The 13,667-nt window shown below is 38.3% G+C and overlaps 1 protein-coding gene across 6 annotated transcripts in view; it reads right to left on the bottom strand.

Moving 5' to 3' along the window:
* CSRNP3 (cysteine and serine rich nuclear protein 3) overlaps window positions 1-13,667 on the bottom strand; it is a 104,966-nt gene that overhangs the window by 35,625 nt on the left and 55,674 nt on the right. Inside the window, exon 1 of one of the 6 annotated variants that reach the window (XM_027911504.1) lies at window positions 7,763-7,985. The exons of the other annotated variants lie outside the window; for them this stretch is intronic. The gene's annotated coding sequence lies outside the window, so the exon portion shown is untranslated. Of the gene's footprint in view, window positions 1-7,762; window positions 7,986-13,667 lie in introns of those variants that run through there. 6 annotated transcript variants of the gene reach the window in all.

Below are 13,667 nucleotides of genomic sequence, written 5' to 3'. Positions count from 1 at the left end.
GATACTACAACAGTCAGACCATATTCTTCTCACTTCAAAACATTCAAGACATTTAAAACTTACGGTATGAGCTTGATTCTTTGCGTCCAACAACTTACACCCAACCAATCAAAAGATTTTGGATTGATGGGGGTTTTTTACTTTTTGTTTTCTCTCTTTTTTTTTTTGAACACCAAAAACATAAAAATCTCCCGTAGAAGCTTGTTTTTATTTTTTTAATAAATGTTAAAATTAGAAAGAATGCAATTATCCCAATTTTCTAATAACATCACAGGACTGTGCACATTTTTAAGACATCAAGTAAATATTTGACACAGTTATCCGTAGTCACTTAAAGTGACAGACTGGCATCTCTGTTAGCCCAAAATGCTTCTTGAAGAGGTTATCCTGTTCTTTTTTCTTCTCCAAAGCTGAAAGAAAATGATAAAAACTAAACTGCGGCTCAAAACTACCAGACAACCTATCATTTTCTCCATGTCCCTAAAAACATAAACAATTTTGGTCAGCAGAAGACAATATTCAATTGCTACCAATGAAACGAATATAGCTCTATGGCATAAGAGTAAAATCATGACTTCATTCAAGGCTTGGCTTCAAGTAAAGCCAAAATTAGTAAAAAAAACGCTTAAGTGCATCTTTTCCCCCAGAGAATAGAGTCAATAAAACTATTTGAACTGGAAAATATAAATTATTAATATCTACTGGAAGCCTGTGATATTTTGAAATTACTATCTTCAAAAATAGCTTTATGGCTATAATAATTCAAGTTTTCTATCTAGATCAAGGACAACGCACAACCAAGATACAATGTTACAATCTGCAGGTTGCACGTACATCCAAGACAGTCCTAAGTAGGCGTTCAAACCCACAGAAAAATGATACAAAAAAAAAAAAAAAAAAAAAAAAAAAAAAAAAAAAAAAAAAAAAAAAAAAAAAAAAAAAAAAAAAAAAAAAAAAAGAGATGTAAAATTACTATCGTTTCTACTGATTGCTTTTTGACTCTTCACCATACATGGTGTATCTATTCAGCCATGAAACCCAATACATTTATTGAAAAAAAAACCCGAAGATTTTTATCAAAAATATTATTTCAACAATAAACACTGATGGTGGAAATTCACCAGAAACCCCCCATAACATATACAACAAATTACTGACTGTAGGAAACAACAAATTTATACAAGAACTGGTAAGTTTCCTTCTGACACATATGTAGAGCATTGACAATTCCCCTTAGTTTTAAGAACAACACAAGGTAAAAATAAGCTACTCAATTATCAGCTAAAAATATGAGTAGAATATAATTTCAAGTTTACAAAAAAAAAAAAAAAAAGAAAAAAAATCTGAGGAACTAATGAAACTTGATTATTTACTAATTTGCCTCTTCTGTATGGATTACCCAAGGCACAGTACAAGGGTTGCTTCACTGATGCTCTTCCCCAGGGTCATGGTGTTTAAGCTTTCCTCTGTGTGGTTACTTTGATAATCAGGGACTTAGTCATAGTGCAAATTGTTTTTCTCTGGTCTGAACAGTCTCTCTTTTCTGTCTCACCACTCATTTGCACAACAATTATAAAAGATCGACTGGCTTCTCTTCCAAGCTCAGCTGATATGAGGTATCCAGTTAAAAAAAGTAATAAGGAAAATACGACAGACATATTAAGCAATATGATAGGCACAGAGAAAGCATAACTGCATACGCCTGATGTCCTTAAGAAATCAGTCAAAAAGATCAGCTGCCCTAAGATTTCAAAGTCCCAAATTTAGCGACCACAGCATCATGGAATGAGATGTTTTTTATGAAGGCAGACAAAATAAGCACATTCAATGAACTAAAACGTTTCTCTGTAAGTCAGTCATCTTCTCAGAAATTTCAATAACTGAAAACCTCAAGGAGGATTTTTAAAGCATATATTCAATTACAGGCAATCTTTCCAATAATAACTTCGTATTTTTGGCAATCAAAAATAATTCACAGGTCCTTATTCACCTGTGTGTGTGTACACATGTATAATCAACACAAAGCCACACAAGGGCAGGGTGTACAGTGTTAACATGACAGACCACTTACTAGTAAGACTGATCTAAAATTAGATTCCCAATTGTGTTAAAATTGAATGTTGACTCTCTTCACTTCTTTTTTAATACTAAAGGAAATCAGGAGGTTTTGGCTGTAGAGACTTGGTATCATAACGAACATGTCTAAAAATCTCTTTCAGTTCACTTCATAATTCAAAGCTGAAAATGCCTCCAGAAGGCTGAGAGAAGAGCTGCAGATCTAACAGTAAGTTAGATCCCACCTGATTCCCAAGGCCCTCTTGTCATTAAGACAGTGATGAACAGGAACTGAGCAGCCAGCCCATTCCCATTGCATTGCCTGACTTGTAAGGACCTTACAACCATCCAACAACACTTCAGCCAGGGGAATCTGCTGGGGCAAAATTAATTATCTGCCCTATACGCTCCTGAAAAACACTGCTGTGAAGGTATGTGGCTTATGCTTTTAACCTGAGGTGGGTTTTTTTTATTTAATATATTTTGCTTTATCAAATCTCCGATCATTCTGCCTTTTCCAGGGGAGCTGAGATGAGAAGGTTAATACTCCGCAATTTTCACTTTTCCATTTTATTATTAAAAGATGTTTGTTTAGAAATAAGAGTGGGTGAGAGGGGCATAAAGGTAAACAACCCAGCAACTTAATTGAAAGCTACAAAGTTAAACCTTGAGCTACTCTGAAAGTGAACGGTTCAATAAAGACTCAGGTACTGTAAGAGAGCAAAACAATGGCAGCCCTGCAAGGACTCCAAGTCCCTCCGGAGTCATGGGGTTTCCCTCCCGCTCCCATAATAGAATACTTAAAAGACAAAAATGTTTGCTTGAGAATAGCCTGCTCAGCTGTCACAGTTCATATTGGAAGTAAGCACACTAAACACAATTAAAAAACACATTTTGTAGTATTCAACATTTTTTTGTTTACCCTTTCACCCCCACACAAATAATATTTACTAGAGATTGCTATCAGTTAGAAAACACAACAAAAAACATTTGAAATCCAGCTTCCTTTTTTAACATATTCGTGATACATTAAAAGCAGACTTTGTTCAATTATAACAAAGAACAGATTTTAAATCGTCAAGAAGTTCATTATCAAACTCAGATCCCTATTCAGAAAAACCCCAACCTCCTCCTGAAGCCATTGCAGTGTCAGCCTATTTCATCCTCCCAGAAGGACCAGGTGCTCCTCAGGTGGGAGATGCCCACAGACACTGGAGGAGCCCTGGCCCCCACTTTCAGGCAGCCCGAGGAGATGTGTTCAAAATGAAAGCCGCCTTCACCCATCTGTGATGCCCCGTAGGGAACTGTAGGGCCTGGAGCTGGTCCATCAGCCCTTCCACAGATCCTGTGGTAGTGGGACACCATCTGTGGAGTCACCTCAGCAGCTCCCGCCCCCTCACACAGGGTATGGGCCTGGGCCTGAGGTACCAACACCGGAACTGCTGCCACAGCACGGACCCAACGCAGACCCATCTACCCCTGTCTGCAGCACGGTTGAAAAACATGACTTATAGGCATACAAAGAAATGATTTACCAGAATTAAATACATAAATGTATTGAAGCATACTAATGAGAGCTACAATTATGACAGAGGCTTATTTACTCTGTAGCCTTACCCTACATAATGGTATCACTTGGCTGCATTTCCTCATCAAAATTCAAGAACTACAGGAGATGGTGAAGCTACAATTGGTTAATTATGTAGTTCCTGCCCATATCCCTCAGAACAACTGATGAGGTTCAGGCTCCATTCCTCATTTCCTACTTCTCACCTGACAATAAAATAAATACACAAATACATACTTCTTATGAAAGAGCAGGATACAAACCAACCCCAAAATGAACCAAGACTTCAAGTTAAATATTCCATGAAATTATTTATGAAGTAATAACCAAAAGCCATCTATCTGTTCATCAAGAAAGCCTAAATCAAATGGTCCAATGCATTCTGACGTTAAGTTTTAAGAAGTATCCTTGCTTATATTTTTGTATTTAAACATAGAAGAAGCTATGAGCTGAAAAGCTCAAGCAGCTCTTCTCTCTTTTATCCCTAACTTCACAACATGTAAGTTGTCTACTTATATATTAAGTGGATTTTCCATTAAATTGTCATAGTGACACACATTTTTGTTCCTTTTCCTGTTTTCCCTATTTCATTGTGGAAAAATGATATTAAATGATGGAAAACTGAAGCAGAGGTGATAGAAACGCAAACCTTTTTGTAGGATGGGGAATAAGACTAGAGGAAGGGGAACTGTTGGACATAATTACATGCAAATGTGAAGGAAGAAGAAGACTACAATTTTTCAGTTGATTTCTTTTTAATCAATTACATCTCCCATTTATCACACATTTACTACTGTATCCATATCTATGGGGAGATGGAAAATTAAAGCCATGCTATTTATCTCAGAGCTGTTTTAACCAAATGAATATTTTTGGCTTGTGTGCATTTGTAGATGAGTCATATCAGTCTTTTATCTATATTCAGTCCCTTTTTCATGGTGAAAAAAACCTACAAAAGAGAAATGAAGCAACAGTGATCAAAACTCACTGGTAGGACTTGGAATGGCATCAACATTTTAAGGATGTGATGGTATTTGGTCGTATTTTACTGAGGGAATGGCACATCTATAATCCAGTTTTTCTCAGCTTCATAACTGGTTCAAAGCAAGGACAAAGCGAGATATTGACAGACTACATGTAAATTTATCTTTCAGACAGCTTTGCCAGTCTTACAATAGATTATACCTGCCTTGCTTCAGCCTGACCTTCCACCTGCTTATTCAAAGGGAAAACAACTCTCAAATTCAAGGTTCAGTTACAAGTACCCTTTAGAGCAAGTAAGAGTTTTAGATGATACAATTATCTGTTGCTATCTGAGAGAAAATATTTAAGCTTTGGAATGAATTTCCAAACATTTGCCGTTGTGTACTCTAAACCATGACTAACATGTCTTCAATTAATATTGAACTTAAACTTTAGTCAACTATTGCATCTGTCCAAAGCAACAAGTTTTTCAACACATGCAAATGCCTCTCCCATAAACAAATAAGGCCAAAAATCTAACATGTATAGTAAACATTGCACATTCTCAGACCAAAACATTACACACCAGACTTGGGCTCCTCGGATCTAGAAGTAAATTAAGAGCAGTAAAAACAACACTACGCTTCAGAAATATGGGAGAACATAATCACGTCTCTGTCTCCAAAATGCCAGACACTTAGAGAAACATTTGGTTCTAGTTATGATTCTTAAAGGAGTTCAATAGCCACCATTCGCATTACAGCACAAAACGTTTACACAAACATACACCTTAGTTTGAATATAGGTGGAGGAAAAAGCGTATCTCAAAATTACCATAACCTGGCAGCAACACAAAACACCTTTTTGCTTCAGGATTTTTTCCTTAAACTTTCTTAAATAACTTAATATTGGGAGTGCTTTAGAACATGAAATGCCTGATCCACAGGAAAAACGATTTTTTTGTTTTCTGCCTGCATAAATGAACAAGACAGGTGCATTTCAAAGTTGTGATTCCATTGTAACAGTGGGAATGCTCTTCTGTAGGGATGTTCCTATTGTTAGTTTACAGCACACTCTTAACTTTATCTCTGTGTGTACTTACTTTAAGTACCTAACTGCCTCATAAATTGAAATTTAAAATCCACTTAACTCATTTTAGCGAAACATAATAATTATAGGATAATTCTGTGACTACATATTGTTGTATTTTCTACATTTAAATTAGCATAGAGTGACACATTCAGTATACCTCATCCAATCTCATGGTAGAAACTGCAGCGTTATTGTGATTTTACCAGAGTTCCCTGTGAAACAAATTAATAGTTGCACCTAAGTATGATGAAAAAGTACTTTTACATATCCTTTCTGATCTATTGTCTAAAACACGAACAGGCCTGTTTTCTGAGACGCCAAGCCGTATCTGGTTTTCAATGAAGAATTACCTTTCACAGGAGAACTGTTTTAAAACAGGGAACGCAAAGCAATTTAAATTAGGTTTCAGCAATATTTCCAACAGTAAAATTATGCACAATGGATTCCTAATCCGAGGTCGCGGGGGCTGCACCGCCTCTGCCGCGGCAGAGCCAGCCCCGGGTCCCGCACGGGCAGCGCTCGTCCCGCCCCGCTCCCCGCGGGGGCAGGTCCTGCCGGCCCGCCGCGCTCCGCACCGCGCCCCGCGCCCGCCGCGCCACAAAGCGCCCCCCGTACCTGCCCCGGCCACTGCCCCGCCGAGCGCCGGCACCGCCCCCTCATCTGCATGGCCCGGCCACGCCCCCGCCGCGGGGCACGCCGGGCACGGCCGGCCGGGCACAGCGCGCCGGGCACGGCCGGCCGCGTCCCCCGCCCCCCTCGCTCCGGGGCCCGCCGGCGCCGCCGGAGCCGGGCCCAGAGACGAGCGGCAGCGCCCGCGTCCCCCGCCCCGACCCGGGCGAGAGCCCGCCCGCCCACCGCGGCGGTTTCCAAGGAGACCCACTCCCCCCTCCGCCGGCTCTGCGGCCGGAGCCTGGGCTTCCTTTTCCCTTTTTCCTCTCCTTATTTACAGGGGCAGGGAGCTCGGGGGAGGCGAGGGTCGGGTTGTGCACGGCTCGTTTCAGCGCACACACAATAGCTAGCCGGTACGAACACAACGCGAGCGCCGGGCCCTGCGTTCCCCGCAGGGAGACGGCAGCGAAATCAACGTGGTGCTTATGAAAAACATTTCCTCATTGAAAGCATAAGTGCACATAAAAGAAGATCCTGTTCTCAACGTTTCGGGTTTTGTTTATTTCCCCAACCGCTTTTCAAGGGCTCCATCTCCTTTCTGCTGAAATACTCCCCCCAAATCAGCACAATCTATTTCTTTGAGGCATTGCCAACATATCTAATTCACGATCTCCAGTATTAAGAAAACAAACAAACGAACCAACCGGTACTGCAAAGCGATTTCAGGATTGAAACTTTTACGTGGTTAATTTCTAGGTGATGTGATACAACAGAGAAATTGCACGTCTATCCTCCGTAAGACAAACACAGGCCACAGAAATCTTTAGAAGCAGTTTTCAAAGAAATAAAATAATTATGTATAATTAACTAAGAACTACTATGAGAAATAAATACTTGCTTGAGAAATAACATATATTGCATTAATATTAGAGTGAAATGCAGGCAGAGGGTTATAATTTATCACTCCCATGTGTATATAATTGCATCAAAAATAAGACAAAACACCACTTTCAAAATTATCCGAGAAGAATGTGTAGGAAAAAAACTGTAAGTGCATTGTTAGATATGCTCTAATGTTACATCATTTTTAACCAAACATAGACTCTACAGATCTCCTACTGAGAAAGAATTAGTCTCGAATACATAGCAGAATAATAGATTGTTGTTACTAAATATTTTATGATATTGGTAAATGATCCATCTAGCATAAATTTAATTTTACTTGCTACCCCATTTTTCATGCACAATTGAAGTTTGAATTGCATAGGAATAATGGTAGAAACATTTTTACAATGAGTTTGATCACAGAACTTACACAATTTATTTAACCTGGTATCACATTGATGTGAATCCTTCCAATCCCACCTTACAAAATGCAAAACAACTCTGGCTTTACTAATAAAAAGGAAACAGCAAACCCCCCACTTATATTTAAAATATTGAAGTGTGTGAAGAATCTATTAAAAAAAAACTGACCTGTTCAAATTGTTGTTTTTCCAATCCATGCACTGTTTTTATTAATTAGGAACCAAACCAGATTGATCGTCATTTTATAACATTTGACATATTCACTCTCTTCCTACTTCCAGCAGAATCTTCTTAAATCTCCCAGCACTGTGTTTTATTGCTGGTACCATATGCTTTATTGTTCAGCCACAAGAGCTTCGCTCTGCACAAAGACTCATTACCTACTGCTTGCTGAGCAGCTTCAGGCTCACTGAGGCTGCCTGTGTGATCACATGGGAGTTTTGTCTGAGAAAGCCAGGCATGCCACTGATTTCACCGGCTACAGATATTTTTATCAGCTGAGGTCTACTATGAGGAAGGAATAACAAATTCTAAGGCTTCTTTACCTCATTAAGACAGCAGTTGTTATGGAAATCCCCTCAACTTTTTTTTTCTTCAATTATTATTATTAGCACTCCCATTTTTAACACTGGTCTGAGTAGAAATTCAAGAGATCTGTTACAAGTAATTTTTTCTTGTGGGGAGTGGCACAAACCATGCATTGTCTGCATCACTCCGCACACGGCACACACTGAAATTAATATTCTGGAGAGGTAATATTTTGCCAACACTTAATCTGCCAGTGTTTATCCTTTATGGAGAGGATGAGCTTCCAAATGAAAAATTGTACCTAAAAAGCAGCCTCTTGATTTGAATTTGTCTCATCAGTCAAGGGCATTATCTGGTAATCTTTGGTCGTAAAATGAGTTTTGCTGGCTTCGGTGAGACTACTCAGGTGAATAAGAATTGGCCATTTGAGTGAGGATTAGTCTCAAATCCAAATGACAAATTATGTAATACAATGAAGTCTAATCTCTTCTTAGTAATAGCTGGTGATACTCAAGGCAGGGTTTTTTCGTGTGCACGTGTTTGGTTGGTTGGGGTTAGTTGTTTATTTCTTAAAAAATATAAATCTGAATAACGTTTTATATTGGTTAAAAACTTAGTATTTACCTAAGCATTTCACACTAGAATAAGTAAATATCTACATTCAAATTACAAAAGCCTTTATAGAAAATGGTAACTATTACTGATCTTTTTTCACTAATGCATTATCAGTATGAAGGATCCATGTTGGAATATTTGGAGATAGCTTAACTCCTTCTGCAGAGTGAATTTGCCGAATATTCTAATTTAAAGCTCTCAACAAACAGCTAGTGACAATAAACAAACATCTCTTCTCCACTCTGAAAACTGGTAGTGAACACGCAATTATCCGTAATTTTAACATTGCAAAGATGCAGCTATTCTATAGTCAATTATCTCTAGAATAATTCATAGGATTTTGATAACATAAGATAGGAAGAAGAAACCGCTTTCTCATTAACATTCCACAAATGAAATACCTCCTTATTCTATTTAAGATCTCTCTCATTAGAATAAATGACAGCTCGTAGCTCATGGTGGGCATTATTCTGGTCCTATGGAATTGAGTGGAAGTTTTGCTACTGATTTGCATGGAAGAAGGGACAAGCATGACTAATACAGTTTCATTCGCCTTACCGTGTCGTCATGCAAATCAATGACAAAACTCATTTCTTTATTGTTCTTGGCACCTTGCTCATCTTGTATTATTAAGGTTTTGTAACAGTTGATACGCAGCCTCTATGATTACACTGAATTATACAAGATGGTTAGTAAAGGATTCAGAATTACCCACAACTAAATCCAGTAATGAGTATCTTCTAGACTCTCGCATTCATGTTTTTTAATAAAAAATTCCATTATCAAGAGTGAGTGTATTTTAAAGTGTCACCATTTTCATCTACCCAACGACACGGACCGAGCAGATTGTTCATGGCTGAGAACCTTCTACGTCTCTTAAGCAGCAAACACTACTGGGTATACATTAATGAGAAGAAACGAAAGCAGACTAGATGGGTTGCTAACGAACAGCTGGTTTAGCTAAAGCTATGCATTTTTTTTCCCCTGGCGATATCACTGATGATGTCACGATGCCAGAGCAGGAAGACATAAACAAAAGGCAGGCATTTTTGCTGCAGTAGCACTAAGGGAAAAAATAAAACCCAAACCTCTGACAGATGGGAAGAACAAAAACTGGTCAGAAAAATAGTACTATTGTCACATTTTTGTATTTTGTTTTTATATACGCTATGGAACAGTTCTCAAATACTGGAAGGTGCTTAGAGGAAAACACATTCAAGGACATGATACAGTTAAACCAGTTAGCAGCAAAGTGTTGTTTCTGCAGGAGACAATAGCAGCAAGCAGTCTCCAAGGCAGCCTCAGTTAATCACTTCTTCAAGGTTGATGGGGGGAGGGAGGGAAGCTTCAATCCTCCATAGTGGAATTTGGAATTTCCTAATTCTAACTTGACGTTTTTATGTAACTAAATTATATTCCAACCCCTACTCTCTTCTTACAGGATTACTGAATAGAAGGAAGTCTTTGTCAGAGCAACATTGCTGAATTTCTGCTCAAACATACTACTGAGGAAGTGTCTTACTGCCACCATGGAAGGCATTATAGATCACCCAAGAGCCAGAACTTAGACCTCCCTTGTCACTCCTTAGTAAAAAGAGCTCCAAAGGAAACAATACTTTCCAGTATCCCTCTGTAAGAGACAGGACTTCTTCAAGAGAATTCAAATTCACCTCTTCTTGAAACAACAGGGGGTGAATGCAAATGCTTAGCACTCTCTTCTAACCAAGGTCTCCCATGGGAGTCAAGGTAAGCAAGGGCTCTCTTTAATGTAAGGAAACAGAATCAAGAATCTGCTGACCCTCTGTAAATAAGGGTAAACTGCCAGATCCCACAGCTGCTTTGTAGGAAAAACAATTCATAGGAACATTCTTATGCTTTCTCATTCCACAGAAGCTACAGCAAAAGCAAACTGCCATGGAAATCTGGACTCTGAGTTATCTCTATTGTTAATTAGAAATAACTGTATAAATCCTGGTTTATTCCACTCTATATGCATTTAAACTAGAGTACTTTTTTAAAGGTTATATGCATCCAAATACAGGTCTTGCACAGAATTTAAAAACAAACAAAAAACCCCCCAAACCCAAAACTCTCACAACAACCCAAAACCAACCATATATTGCAAATCAGACTAAGCCTATGATTTGAAATTCAGATAATTTCCACCTTATACAACTAAATTATTTTGTTAGGTGTTGAACTTAATCTGCTGTTCAGTATCCTGTATCACAGTTGGATGAATCAGATATGAATCAAAACAATTACAGGAACAGACTGTTCAATTTCATGAGACAAAAAGGGGCAACTTGCACTCAATACCTTGTTATTCTAAAGTTTGGAATCTTGCAACTTACAATAAAGTGCAAGAGCTCCTGTTTCTCCAAATACACCAGAAATGCAATAACTTCCGTACCAGTTGAGTAAAAGAGGGTTTTGCTGAAACTCTTTTGCAGTCTAATGCCAAAAAAGTCCTGAAGTCCAGGATTTATAAAACGTGTTCAATGGACCATGCATGCTCTACTCCAGCTCTTACAAACAGCATGGTTCACATGCCATGGTTTGCAATTTATGAGCTACGGCAGCAGCACCTCTGAATGCCTCAACACTGGCTTTCAGGTTTGGAAATAGATGATTTGTGTTCACTTCTTTGGTAAGATCTATAAACCTTGCCCATGCCAACTCCTCTAATTTGAATTCAGGATGAGGCATAGCTGCAAACTTCCTGTGGAACTCTGCCATTACAGAAGTTCTAGAGAGTTAAAAATGCACACCTAAGAGAAAATAGGGTAATAATTAATCTGAAGTTATCATCAGTAACAGTGGGGTAGGATAATCTTAAGTATAAATTCTACATATTTCTTTCCAGACCAAATATAATTTAATCAAATAAATTTCCACATCCTGGCCCCAAATGTCTTACTTTCTCTAGATATATCATAGTCACAGCTTAACTATCTTCCAGTAGTGCCATGTTAACTCTTTGGTTCCAAATACTGGGGCTTGATGGGTTTCTATAGCCTGCCAGGAAAAATGACACACTTTGGGTTCCTGAATTGTGCAAATATTAAAATCCTACTCATTCATAAATGACATTTTCAAAGAAATACAACCATGTTTTGAAATAAGAGCCTTGTCAGTGAAATGAATGAAAGTAGACAAAGTTTATTTGAAAGGTAAGATGACATCCTCAGATCAACAGATGGGTGGAGAAGGCAACCTATAACTGAAGGGCAGGCCTATGGGAAGCTGTTCTGATTTCTGCACCCTAGCAATCTCATCCCCAACTTCATGCAGTGACTCTTAGCTTGTCAATGTAGGGCTGCCAGTGCCACCCTTCACTCCTATTTCTGGCACCCTTACCCTGCCATGTCAATTTGAAAGATGCCATGTACAGTTTGCTTTTTTCCCTGACTCTTTTAAAAGTACCTGCTTGACCAGGGCCAACTTCATAAAAGCAGCCACAGAGTAAGAGTAAATTCTCTTTACACATACTATGAGGTATAGAACAGCATACCTCTTCCTAATGAATTTTTGCAAAACAGCTCTTGAAAACAACCTCATTTTTAATGATACATTCTTGCTACATCTTACCTAACCTGCATTTTTCCAAGATAAAATTAACCTCTTCCAGAGTGATATCTCAAAGGAAAAACACTCTTCCTTTCAGAAAACATCAGAAGAGCTATTGTATGCAAACAAAAATGCTCCCCTGTAGTAAACATAACAGGGTTTCTTTCTCCTTTCACAACCTTTCTCAAAAACAAAATCAAAGAAATACTAGCTTTGGCAGGCAAACTAATGTACTGAGAGATGTGTAGCCAAGTGGCAAAAGAATCTCTTGACTGCTGTTGCGTTAGATGATGTGAATAATCAAAGCAAATAATAATAACGTAATGCTTGATACAGCCATCATTCAAAATGGCAGCAGAGCAAACTGGTCATCACCTTGTTAAAAAAAAAAAAAAAAGAAAAAAGAAAAAAAGACTTAGAAGGCAGATACTTAAAGAAGAGAGACTGCCTGGGCTGTCTTGTATGTGCTTTATAAGCCAGCTTTGCTCCAGCCAGTTTCCATGACACCTCCAACATTGCAACATGATCCACGCAGATTAGTAACTCAGCACTACACAGAACTATGCTTGGTGTGGTTAGGAATTGCAAGACATAAACAGAAGAAACAAAGGTGCCTTTTGGTTTATAATTAACTGGCTCCTTACTCCATTCCCTTTTCTCTTGCTTGGTCACAAAGCACACCTTTTCCCACAGTATCATTTTCCAGCTTACAAATTTCAATTGGCTGTTGACCAGCAAAAAGTTTAAAAATAAATAAAATTAAGAGATATTTGAAGCAAGCATGGTAGCTAGTATTTTTTCCTCTCCAACTACTTGGTTATTCCAGTCTTCCTTATACCACAGTAAACCAAAAAAGTTTACTGAGTCAGTGCGGTTGAAACAGGAAAAAATCCAGTCAAAAGGAAGCAGACTGGACTTGTCATCAACAGAGCTTTATAAAGCACCACTGCTGCTAAACCAGCAACATTGCCTCGTGGCTTGTTTTCTCAACTTCCAGAGCAGACAAGCTCTTTAGTTTTCATCTTCCACAGAAAGATGAATTTTTCATTGTTACAATTTTTGCATTTGTTCCTGCCTACCATAAACACAAGTATATTAATTTGAGCAGAGACAGGTGTAAAAATATAACAGACACAGAGACAGATCTAAGCAGTAACGTAAATTTTATAGCAGTTAGTTTATGAAGCATTCCAACTTAAAACACCAGTCTCTTCAATGTGCTACTTAGAATAAAAAACAAAACACTGAATTACAGGTTATATGGTAACTTGTCACTGTTTCAAATAACATTTAAAGCCTAGAAACTGATTCTCCTTTAGTAATGTGTATTCAGCAGAACTTGAAAATAATTTTTATTTAC

Source organism: Empidonax traillii, unplaced genomic scaffold (genome assembly GCF_003031625.1).
Source record: "Empidonax traillii isolate 1590-97213 ecotype Southwest subspecies unplaced genomic scaffold, ASM303162v1 scaffold33:size3420811, whole genome shotgun sequence".
NCBI lineage: Eukaryota > Metazoa > Chordata > Aves > Passeriformes > Tyrannidae > Empidonax > Empidonax traillii.
The sequence above is the reverse complement of the archived record's forward strand: the minus strand, read 5'-3'. Positions and strand labels throughout refer to the sequence as shown.